Source organism: Phasianus colchicus, chromosome 23, assembly GCF_987193195.1.
Source record: "Phasianus colchicus chromosome 23, bPhaCol1.hap1.1, whole genome shotgun sequence".
Taxonomy (NCBI): domain Eukaryota; kingdom Metazoa; phylum Chordata; class Aves; order Galliformes; family Phasianidae; genus Phasianus; species Phasianus colchicus.
Genome location: NC_143458.1, coordinates 4,308,460 through 4,320,315, shown reverse-complemented (window position 1 = coordinate 4,320,315; position 11,856 = coordinate 4,308,460). Strand labels below are relative to the sequence as shown.

General features: G+C 44.3%; 1 protein-coding gene across 22 annotated transcripts in view; it reads left to right on the top strand.

The window, feature by feature from the left end:
* The window catches only part of LOC116233000 (uncharacterized), a 194,376-nt gene that overhangs the window by 171,976 nt on the left and 10,544 nt on the right, over positions 1 to 11,856 (top strand). For 21 of the 22 annotated variants that reach the window (XM_090123724.1, XM_090123726.1, XM_090123746.1 and 18 more), the window contains 4 exons: positions 3,047 to 9,060; positions 10,037 to 10,230; positions 10,832 to 11,017; positions 11,105 to 11,303. The gene's annotated coding sequence lies outside the window, so the exon portion shown is untranslated. The remainder of the gene's footprint in view (positions 1 to 3,046; positions 9,061 to 10,036; positions 10,231 to 10,831; positions 11,018 to 11,104; positions 11,304 to 11,856) is intronic. The other variant, XM_090123723.1, reaches the window with a different exon arrangement.

Below are 11,856 nucleotides of genomic sequence, written 5' to 3'. Positions count from 1 at the left end.
GTTTATCTGCTGGGATTCTTCCTTTACACTCCTACTCTTCCCTTCAACTATCCAACTCAAAGATCTGTTTGGCTTTTCAAATCTCCTGCAGAGAGACCAAGATAGAGAAAGCAACTGTCTATCATGACAACCTAGCAGGAAGGGAAGAGGAAAGAAAATCAGTGAAGTTAGTAAATTCTGTTGATTGCTGTGCATGATGTACATATAACCTCTAACCTGCAAATTTTAATAAAATCTCAGGTTTTGGCATTTGCAAAAGAGTTATTGTTCATGAAAATGTTGATTACAGTACTAGCCATTCCTGGAGGTGTTTTCTATCCAATCTGATCTCTTTACATTTTAGGATTGGAAGTGCATGCTTATCTAAACTGATAACCTTAGTCATTAAGACTGGCTGCCCAATAGTTTCTAATATCAATTCCATTTTTTGCTTTGCTCATATTTCTGATACACATACATTGAATTAGAGCTTGTTAATAGGAAGCAACTCCCATAGTAGCAGCAGTTTTGGTGAACAGTGTACTCACCTTTACCATCTTGGTGAGCTTATTCCTTTCCAGATGCAATGAAGCAGCCAAGCCAAAAGCACCAGGTGAAAAGCAAAAGCCCAACAGGAGAAAATTGTAACTCAGAGCACTTCTGGCTGTTGCAGTGCAAAAGCTCACAGGGGTGGTAGTTCCCTCTCAGTTGACAAGCAGATGTTAGCTGGAATCCTGCTTGTGTTTTGGCATCCTTCAGGCAGGACCAGTTCGTTGTTCAAAGCCTGTGGAGAAAGAGCACTGTTTGCTGGTGCTTTATAAATCAGCATCTTGTGCTGCCACTCCACCCCTCCCCTTCCAGGTCCAGCCCATCTTCTGTTTCACCTGTAGTAGGTGGAAAAATACCACAGTAATGGGCATGTGGGTTTCAGGTCAGATAGTTTCTAATTATTCCTTTGTAGTGTTTGCTCATGACTGGGGAACAGGTGTATTATTCATCTTGCTTGAAGCAAAGAGTTTCCTTCACAAGCTTTCCAGCACTGGACTCCCCTTTGCATATCCAGCTGTTACAGCAACGTCTGGTGGAGAAAAGGAAGTCTGTGCAGGTGTTGTGCCTCCTAGCAGCTGGTGTGATGCTCTGTGTGCTGCCTGGGGTCCCTAGAAGCCAGATCCCTGCCCTGTACTGGAGGTCTGGTGGAGCAACACTCCATCGAGTTTCTCAGCTTGGAGTTCACTCTTTATTTGTGGATTGCATTTGTTGTGTTTTTAACTTCCACGCGTAACTGAAAGAAAGAACTTCCAAATGTGTTTGCAGTAAGAGCACTTGCTCAAATACTGCATGTAAATGGTCTTGTACCAATTACAAGCTTCCATGTGGGAATGATGAAGACTTATGACACACTTGATACCCAACGTATCTCATCAGTCAGAAGCAACATGAACTTTTTCTACATCCCTGCAGTTTTACTGAATTAAAACAAAGTTATACATGTGGAGACATTCTCTGTGCTTTAACGTTACTTTGGGGAAGACTATCTTTCATCTGTGTGGCAGAACTGATCTCACAGCACAGCATAAGGTTGCAGCAGTTGGTGTTCTGCACTGCGTGATTCGTGGGCTTAAATCTGCATCGTCTGAGATGCTGTGAGGTACCACAGTCCTTAGCAGGTGACTGAAATTGTGGTAAGAGAGATGACATGTTAGAAGTAACTATTAGTGACCATTTCAAGCCAGATGAATAAGATGTTGGTAGGGAAGGCAAGCAAGAAACATCCCTTACTGCTTGAACACGGATTTGTTGATGCTGTTTAAATTATGGATGGGCTCCAGTAAGTGGTGTCGTACTTATCCTTCTTAAATGATTATCATATTTATAAGTAAAACTGCTTATACTTCTCAGTTTACATCTATAGGTCTTTTCCCATGGCATTCTCAATCTTAGGACGTTATGCAAGATACTGAAGTACACCTGGAAAGGTTTCACATTCAGTTTCTCCTGTTTATTTTATTGAGAATTGGATCGTATCCTGGAGCTTGAATAGAAACCTTTTCATACACGTACAAGTATTTGAGATTTCATAATAGGTGCCATATACAAGAGCACATACTGATTGCAGCCAGTGATGCCCATTACCAAGGCACTGGAACCATGAGAATCAAGAAGCCTGGTGAGCAGATTTGGCACCAAACTCACTGCTGATACTGGAAATGAGGGGCTTTCAAAAGCAGACACATACTTGGCAATAGAGAAGCGCCATCCAGACGTGTTGGTGTGTTATCCATCAGATTTATTGGTAAAATCAGCAGGCTGGAGAATGTGGAAACAGGTAGCATACTTCTTCACTGGTAATTTTTAACTGGAAACTTGGATTCACAATCCATCATTGAGGAATAACTGGTGGGTGGAACACAGGAATGTATATAGTATCCTGCTGTTAATTGACTTGTGGAAACAAGTAATAATTCATGATTTAGGATGTCATCTGGGTCATTTTGGCAGGTTTTGCATTTCTCTTCTCAAAGTCACGCTGACTTTTGCCTGAGGACAAATGTTAGAAATGCAGTTAGAGAAGTGTTTGGCAACAAAGCAGGCTGTATGCTTTGGTCTAGCTGCAGCATTTACACTGAACTATCTCTTACTAAAGGAAGTTCTTGTAGAAAATTAATTAAACTGGGAAAGCCCGATGACAGTGCCATAGTGTAACAGTATACAAGGTATTGACCTGGGATTGCCTTGCTAACAAATGGTCTGTTACGAGTTGCTAAGTTAAAAATAAGAAACTGATGGTTAAAAAGTTCAGTGGCAGGGGTTTTATTAACTTTTGGAATGGTTGGTTTCCTTGTAAATTACAAAGTGCCAATGAGAAGTGTTATAAGAGGCAAATCCCATCTTCCTTCTGAACCAACATCCTGTGGTTGGGCAGTGTAATCTTGTTTTTTATTGTTTAGCCCTGCTGCAAAAGTATCAGAAATAAAGCCTGCGTGAGGAGCCAGGCTGCAGTTCTGGATAAGTGAATATAGACCATTGAATCCTGGCAGTGAAGTGTTTTTTCCCTTGGTTTGGCAAGATGTGACATGCATCAAGAGGGATAAACCCGTGTCTGTGCCAGAGAGCCGCAATCATCGCGTGAGATCCCAGCGTGTCTCAACACAGAGCTGAGCCCTGGTTTGAAGGTAAAATAAATGCGTGTTGTTCTGATTTCTAAATATTGGTCTAGGAAAAATAGCAAGTGTCCTTTCTGAGATATTGTCTTATTTTGATCCTGTCCTAAGGTCGTGTCTGCTAACAAGTGCTGCACAAGGACAAACGAGAATGTTGTACTGTGTGAAGGCTGCAGGCTTGCTGGTACAAGACTCAGGGTCTTGTATTTGTTCTCCTTGTGCAGAGAAGGGGAAAATGGTCGTGAAAGCTTTTGGAGTAAAGAAGCAGGAGAATGGATTTGCCTGCCTTTTTCCTCCTGCAGGTGTTTACCTTTGGAATTATTAGAGTTTTATTTACATGCCTCCTGTGCCTGTGTTTGCAAAGTGGGCAGTGTGCAGCTTTAGAGGCACCCAAAGATGCAGGTTTGGGTGGTGGTAGATGTGTGCTCGTTTGCTTTCCCGAGTCTTGTTGCCTTTCCTCTGGGAGAGCAGCAGAGGGAGCACAGTGGCCTCTGTGCTCAGTGCTTTCCTTCTTCATTCATTGCCTTCACAGCAGCAAAAACATGGTTTGGGGATACAGCGTGCATGTCTTGTTGTCTTAGTACGTGCCTATGTCTGGTTGTAGGGAAATGTGTTGTGTAGCTTTCAATTTTGCATTGTAAATGTGAAACCAAATCTGAAGTTCAGGCTGAAGTTCAGTTTCATCCTGCTTGAAGTCACCTTCCAAAGGCAGGATGGGGCTGCGGAGGGGTTGGGCATTGCTGCAGGTATGTGGATGTGCTGTGGGGTTGGGTTGTGCAGCCAGCTTCCTCCAGTGGCTGCTGGGCTGAGAACACCTTCTGGGTTCCTCCATTAGCAAAGGCAGAAAGCTGGGAGGATTCCCCTCTTCCTTCCTCAAGAGGGGCAGAGCTCTGAGCAGAGGGAAAAGCTGTTGTTAAATCTTATTCTGAGGTCAAAGATGTTAAACTGCAATTCATGGGCTACACATGGTGAAGGTTAGACTTGTATTGATGCTGCCCATACAGTGCTCTGCATCTGGGTGCCTGCAGCACTTGGCTTCAGCGTTCAAGAAATTGTGTTCTGTTTCATGCAGCACTGCACCGGGCTCATGGAAAAGTGCATCTCTGTGCTCTTTCATAATTTTCCTTCTTGTTCATCAGAGAGGAGTATGAAGTTATCAGGTGCTCAGCTTTTAAGGTGGCACTTTAAGTGGAACCGTAGTCTGCCTCAATAGCAGTAGTGTGTTGATCTTCTATCCCTAAAGACACAGCACAGGCACTGCTGGTGTAAGGTTTATCTCCATTGTATAAAAGGAATTGCTGCACCTCGATGGATTTTGGAGCTCATTTTTGTGTATCCACGAGATAAAACAGATCATTTCATGCATGTATTTCAATACATCATCTATTTCTTCACTTTATCCAGAGAAGATGCAGGTGTGGAAGAAGCAGCTGCTCTTGTTATCTCTAGTCTTTTCTTATAGAGTTTCTCCTTAAATTCTACAAGGATGCAGTCGTAGATATTGAGCTGCTTTTTAATAATTGCTCGTTTGAGACCTTTTCAGGTGGATCATGAAGAAGCCACGACTGTGTCTGCTGCACCCGAAGTGACTGTGGGTTGTGTGAAGCTGCAGAGCTCTGTCTTTCACAGCTGCTGTCTGCTGAACTCGCTGCTCCCTGCCTTGAGGAAGTTCAAAAAGAAAAGTAAAACTTGCACATTTTTTGTGGGTCGGGGTGGGGTGTAGGACTCAGCCAAACCCCTTCACGTGCCTTTGACAAATATGAGGTGAGCAATCTGTTGAAATGTTCTGTTTTTGAGGGGAAAAATAAAAAAAATAGAAGCCACGGGTGAAGCACAAGATCTTGGATTTTCTTATTCATCCTGCTTCTTAGCACCACTGGTCTGAACCATAACTCAGTCCTTACTGAACGTAGTATTAAAGGAATTAGGAAAATGGAACTTCCTCCTCTTTATGGCTGTCTGGTGCTGCCCAGAGGTTTGTTTGGGGCTGAACGTTTTTCTTCTTTAAACGATGTTTTCAGTGTTTCATTTGCAATTATATGTAGTTTATAGGGATTTAATAATTCCAGTCTTTTGTTACGTTTTGATACATTTTTCCTTTTAAAATGCTCTGTAACGTGCCAGTCAGGTATTCCAAACCAGTATATCTGGAGCTTGCACAGCTGACTTGTAGCTTGCAGTCCACACTCAGTCCTCTACAACAACAGATCCAACCTCATTCCTGAGAGACGTCACAGCCCATCAAGTGACAGAGGCAAGGCAACTGTGCAATGGGATGAAAAAGGAAAGAAGTGAATATGGACCCGTGTGCAGCTGAAATTGAGCACATGGGAAGAGAAAATGGACAGTAACACAAAGGTATGTTTACCCCCAAAGCACCTCTGCAAGCATAGGAATGGAAGCTTTGGGGGCAGAGTTTCACTTGTAAAACATTTGGTGTGTGCAGTGCTTGTTTCTGAACACTGGTGTAAAGTAACAGCATTCTATGGTTAGCAGAGACTTCCATACGCAGCCACTGGAAGGATGTTGTGCATTATTAGGTGTGAAATTCTTGCTCTTTGGTCTTGTGGCTCTTGCTATTTTTATAATGGAAAGCAGGTCATTGGACTAATGTGACTGTACAAGTAATTGACAGCCGATACAGCAGGACAAGATGTTGACTGTGAGATAATTCACCTCGTAAGGCTGTTGAAGTGCCACAGCCAGATGTTTACTGGCTGGATGACCTCTATTGGAAAGTGATTAAAAATGAATCAGTTGGTTGAATGTGGGTTGTTCAAACAGATGGATTTTTTATTTATTTTTTTACCCTGTGATGGCCCTGCATTGCTGTCATGTCACCCAAGAGCTCTGCTAACAGAGGATGACGGCTTGTGAGCTCAGAAGGGGTGAGTATGTCAGCTGAGAATGCCAAGATTGCAACAGCTGCTGGCAGAGCAAGTCTGGATCTTTAGTCACAGTCTGCAAGGCCAAAGGCTGGGACTGACGAAGTGATGGCTCGTGGTTTACAAGACCTGACAGCCAGTGACCATTGCATGGATGCAGATTGACCTCTGTTTGGTATTCCCACCTGGGACTGTGCTTGCAGATTTGCAGGCAGGGAGCAAAGCTTACATTGCCAGTGGTTGGAGTGGGCACTGAGAATGGTGGGCTTCAGCAGCCAAGAGAAGAGTGGAGCATGTTTTAAAATGGCTGTTTTTAAAATTATTTTTCCATTTTGCCTTTGCATCTGCATTCCCAGAAAACTGGGTGGGTTGTAAGAGCAGTACTGAGAATCAATTGAAGCAAGGGAGCCTACAGAGGGGAGGGGAATCAACTCTTTGAAAGGGAAGATAACAGCAGGATGAGGGGAAATGGTTTTAAGTTGAGGGAGGGGAGATTTAGGTTGGATGTCAGGGGGAAGTTCTTTGCTATGAGAGTGGTGAGGTGCTGGAACAGCTGCCCAGAGAGGCTGTGGATGCCTCGTCCATCCCTGGAGGTGTTCAAGGCCAGGTTGGATGGGGCCCTGGGCAGTCTGGTCTAGCATTAAATGAGGAGGTTGGTGGCCCTGCATGTGGCAGGGGGGTTGGAGATTCATGATCCTTAAGGTCCCTTCCAACCCTGGCCATTCTGTGATTGATTCTGTATTGCGTCCTTTTCTTCCCTTTATTTTCTCCCCACTTATATATGATACCATTGTAGTGGCATTCAGCAGGCTGCTTTAAATGAAAGAAAGAAATGGAAAGAGAGCTTTCTCTTCTCAATTATACCCTTAGAGATATTTCAGAGAACCTGTGTGTATTTCATTTTTATTGTATTTCCTTCTGAGATTCTGTCATCTTCCAATAGCATCTTCCAATAGCAGTCACGTCTATGTGCTGGAGTAAAACAGAGACTTTCAAAGTGAGAGAAAATGGTCTTTGAAGTGGTTCTGGGTGTGACACCAAGGAGATGTTTGAGCTGCAGTGCGAAGCTGAAAGCAGCATTTTGTCTGTGGAATTTAAAAACCACATGGGTTCATATGCAGCCCAGAGCAGTGTGAAATGTCACCCGTATAGACCTTGCACTGAAGATGCTTAGGGTCAGGAAAAACCCGTTTCATATTTGTCAAAGGCACGTGAAGGGGCTCGGCTGGGCCCTGTGCCCTCAGAACCAATGTCTGTGCTGTGGTCCCACGTTGGCTCCATCCATTTCCATGTGCAGTGATGGCCTTGAGGGGAGCAGTTGGCGGTAGGGGAGGAGGAGGCTGTGCTCCTTCAGAGCTCCCCATGGGCTGAGTGCATCCCCATGCTCCATCCTGGGGCTGTCGGACCTTTCACCTGCTTTCCTCATTGGGAAAATGCCCTCAGCTTGGATTGACGCTGGCTATTGTTTGGCTGCTGCTCAGAACCAGTCCAACCACCCATTGGATGCAAATTGGTGCAAAGTCAGTTCTGTAAGAATTACAGTTAGAAGGTTGGGGCTTGGCTAGCAGGGCCACACAGCCACATGTTTTCCAGAGGTAAAAGTGAACCAAAATGTGTTCCAGAGGACTGTATGGCCCACGAATGACAGCAGCCACACTCAGGGACCCACTGACTCTTATAGGAGGGGACAGGCACTCATTCAGCACAATATCAATCATTTTTAAAGAAGCTCACATTTGAATGTTGTTTTGAATTGGGCCATAGCTGCTGCATTCTGCTTTCTGACGTAGTGACATCTGTGTTAGTAACAGCCAGGCTTTTTCTTATGGCATTTTTTTCATTCTTTCTCACCTCTAAAATAATTACAAATTGGACGGACGGAAGTTATTCTGATTAGGAATAATTAGTTGATATTTAATAAAGCCTCATGCTTTGTGCTGTCACACTGGCGTCTATATGAAGTCTGTTTCTGCACTTTGTATCACTTGAGTTAATAGGAGTTTGAGTCACTGTTGGGAGATAAGATGGATTCTGTGCCTGATGGGCTGGAAACTTGGACATGATGTTGACAGCATCTTTGAATTCGTGTCCCGTTGTGGCCCATGCAGCTTTGGGATTGGCTCGAGACAGCACTGTTAATGTTGGAAAAGGCATTTCACAAAGGCTGCTAAGTCCTGTTAAATGTGACATGTACTCAAGTGTTTTGTAGTTTTGTCCTGGTGAAATGTTTGTATTGATCAAAATATTGTCTTCGATAGAAAACGTTCACTGATTTAGCTTTTTCCCTGTAGATCTTCTCTTTTTGCACATCATTTCTGCAGTGCTGCGTTATTTACTGTGCTCAGCCCCAGAACGGCCCCATTACCCCATAGGGTTGCAGAATGAGACCTTTTTAGTACCACCCTTCAAGGCTCAGCCCTGGGCATCCTGTGCACGTCTACTATGTGCCAGGGTTGTTTTTCCACCAGTAGATCAAAAGAGGTCAGGAGCATCATTGCCTCTTTATGGATGGAGAAACTGAGTCATAGAGGGGCAGCAGCCTGCAGAAGAACCAGGAAATCTGCAGACGTCGTGGTCACAGTGTCACAGCTCTGATGTGCTGCTCTGTGGGGCTGTCAGTCTGCTCCAGGGTTTGCACAGCTGGCTGCCCCACAACCTGAGTGCTCCCACATTGAAATGAATGGCAGTAGTGAGGTCCCAGTGAACAAAGAGACCCGAGCTTTCTGCTTTTGCTTCATTTGTGTCCCTTTGCCATATAATTTGCTTGATGGCTGAGAAACATAATGGGATCCCCTAGTATAAAATTGCTTAGGATGAGATACAGCTCATCTAATTTAACTCTGAGGCTGCGCTCGTCGCTCAGTTTGTCTTTATAGCCAAAGGGAAGAAAGAAGCACCTCCAGACAGCAATTCATCTCGTTTGTGTTAAGCATATATGAGATAATGATTACCCTGTGGAGGCATGCTGCTCTCTGCCTGAACAGGGGAGGAGCCTGGAAGAATAATTTGGATGAAATCCCTGGCTTTTAGGGGAGGTGAGTCCTGTCCTTAGAAACAAATGCCTATAGATGAGCCCGGGTGACATGTTTGAAATGCCAAAACAAGCATTTTTGAATGATATGGCATATTTTGATTTGGCTTTTGTGTCAGAAGGAGTCGCAGATGTGGGCACGTGTTGTCCTTGGGCTTCCAATGAACACATTTAGGCAGGAATTGAGCTTCCGTCTGTCACATCCATGGGGAAGAATTTGCTGCTAATGCTGATTTTTACCAAGAACGGTTCTGACAAGTCCCATCAAGTTCTGCTTCAGGAGTCAATTATCCTGAATGCATCTGGGCTGAGTGGATTTGTGAACCAACTAAGTGGGAAGGAGAGGCTGCCTATATGGCCAACGCCGTGCTCAGGATGCAGAGCCCTACAAGTCAGCGGGGTGGTGGTTGAGGTCAGTCATGAGTTACATGCAAATAAGAGTCGTGGTAATATAAGCAAGCAAACAAGCTGAAATAGCTTGGCGAGATCTCCGCTTTTGATGAGAGGGAGAACAAATTGAGTTGTCTTGGTTGTGGCTCTGCCCCAAGCGCTCCTCCTTGCTGCTGTGCAACCTGTCTGCACAAGCAGTGCAGCAAGCACTCTGCTCCAGCTGAGCTCCTTTTGGAAGTCAGCACTGATGTTCTATGGTACCCCACTTCCAGGCACCTCCCAGGGCAGGGGGGGGGTCGGAGCACAGCTGCACCCTGCAGCAGGGCAGGCAGTGCTGGGATAGGAGCCAGCTGCAGGGCTGGAACAGCACAGCCACATCAGCACTGTGCCCACCACCATGAGCTGCATCACAGCAATAATTAGTGTTTGCATATTGCTTTGCAAAGATGGAGAAATTGCTCAAACGCAAATGATAAATAGGTTGGCTTCCAGAGCCTCTGCATAGCTCACCCTCACAGCTAATTAAGCAGTTAGGAGGTTGGCATGAATGTAAAATAAAAGATTGAGTCAGACAGCTTTTTCTTTTTCAGCTTGGTTCTGACTAGACAGCCTTATTCCTTCTCAAGTGTGTCGATGAGCTGTGAAACCAACTGGGTTTAGAGAACTGTTGGTAGAGGAATGTGCAGCATTTTGCCATCTCGATTCCAGGAGGCATCTTAAAAGCCATCTCTCTTAATGTGAGAGCTGCTTGGTGATGAGATTTACAGCGCTTAGAGCCAGCGTGGTAATTTTACTTTAGAAGTTCTCATTCTTCTTGATGATGATGGGATTTTAAGTTATGCACATTTCCAAATTTAGTTACTGATTTGGGGTTTCGTTGGCCACTATCCACGTGCTTTTTAGCTGGCAATGGTAAACTTGGTCTTTGTCTCATGTAATTCTTTTAAATTGTAGTGCAGTTTGGGCAGCCAGGACAATAGACACAGATAATGCATTAGGGATGGCTCAGAAAGTCCCAAAATGTATATTATTCCTCTCTCCTAAGGAAAATGTAATCGTGGCAAATTGAAATACATGAGTTAGTATTTGCTTCCATGGAAGTGAAATCTGGTACTTTGATAGCTGATATGGATATAATAATGCCTCACTTACAGCTATTTCAGGACCCTGAAAGTTTCCACTTGCTGGAAAAATGAGGCTTTGTAATCATAGCATGTAGAAATGTATCTGCTGCTGCATCGTGTGAAAATAAATTACTCTTTAATGTAATGTATTTGAAGATTAATAATGGAACATCCATTCAAGAAAGCTCTTTGGGCAAAGAACTATGTTTATTGGGCTGGTACATAAAATCAGAAGTGCATTCAAATATTCCTGTCTTGCAGATCATCCTGAAGTGTATTATTCAGCTGCTGAAGTGATACTACAAAATGAGTATCATTTTATGTTAAAATGCATGCAGAGCTAAAGGAAAGGAAGAATGATGTGCTACGTAGTAGGAAAAGAAGACTGAAATACAACAGCAAAACGATTGAGAAGGCCTCAGAAATTGGGAAAGGGAAAATAGCATCGTAAGGAGAGGTGGCTGTAATGCAGTGCTGGTCCTGGGGGAATTGTCTTGTACTCTGCAAAGTAATGTTGTGATTTCTCCTCACCAGAACGATGAGTGGACTGAATCTGCAAGAGGTGACAAAAACTAAAAGCTCAGTGTCTGTGACTTTTGTTTGTGACCCGTTGTGAAGTTGGGTTCTCTGAGGAAGAGACAAAAACGAGCACGCTTGCTTCGGAATGACAGCCCTTTGTTTTTAATCCATCAGAGGAAACTGGCACCACATCACAGAGCTGTGTCATCCCCAGGTAAGATCCTCACTTACGCCCTTTCCCCCACATCCATCTCTGCTCCTGAGTCACCGAGCTGTGAAGTTAAGCCCAACCACTGTAGGCTTTCCCTCTAAGAAGGGCTTTGACCCACTGCATTCAGCTTCCTGCTGTGGGTTTCAGGTTGGGTTGCAAGGTTCTGTCTTTCCCATTGAACTCGATGATCTTGAAGGTCTTTCCAACCTGAGCAATTCTGTGATTGGATTTCATGAAACTGAGGTAGAGCAATAGAGTGCATTTGACCCTCATGGTGGGCAGCTTGAAGTAGCTGGAGGTGAAGAGGATGCCTGCTGCTACTGCTGGGTGCTGCTGCTCAGCAGTCTGTCCTGTCTGCCTTCAGACACATCCCTTCTTCTTACCAGCTGCCACTGACAGATTTTGCTTTTGATTTCCACCAACCCCATTACTCAGCAAGAACAAGCTGTAAATTAGTGCTTGAGAAGTATGAAATGAATGAATGCCTGCTGTTAAAGGAAGCCTTCCAGAGCATGTAAAGATCTGCCAGGTACGTTGCTCTGGATCCACGTATGAT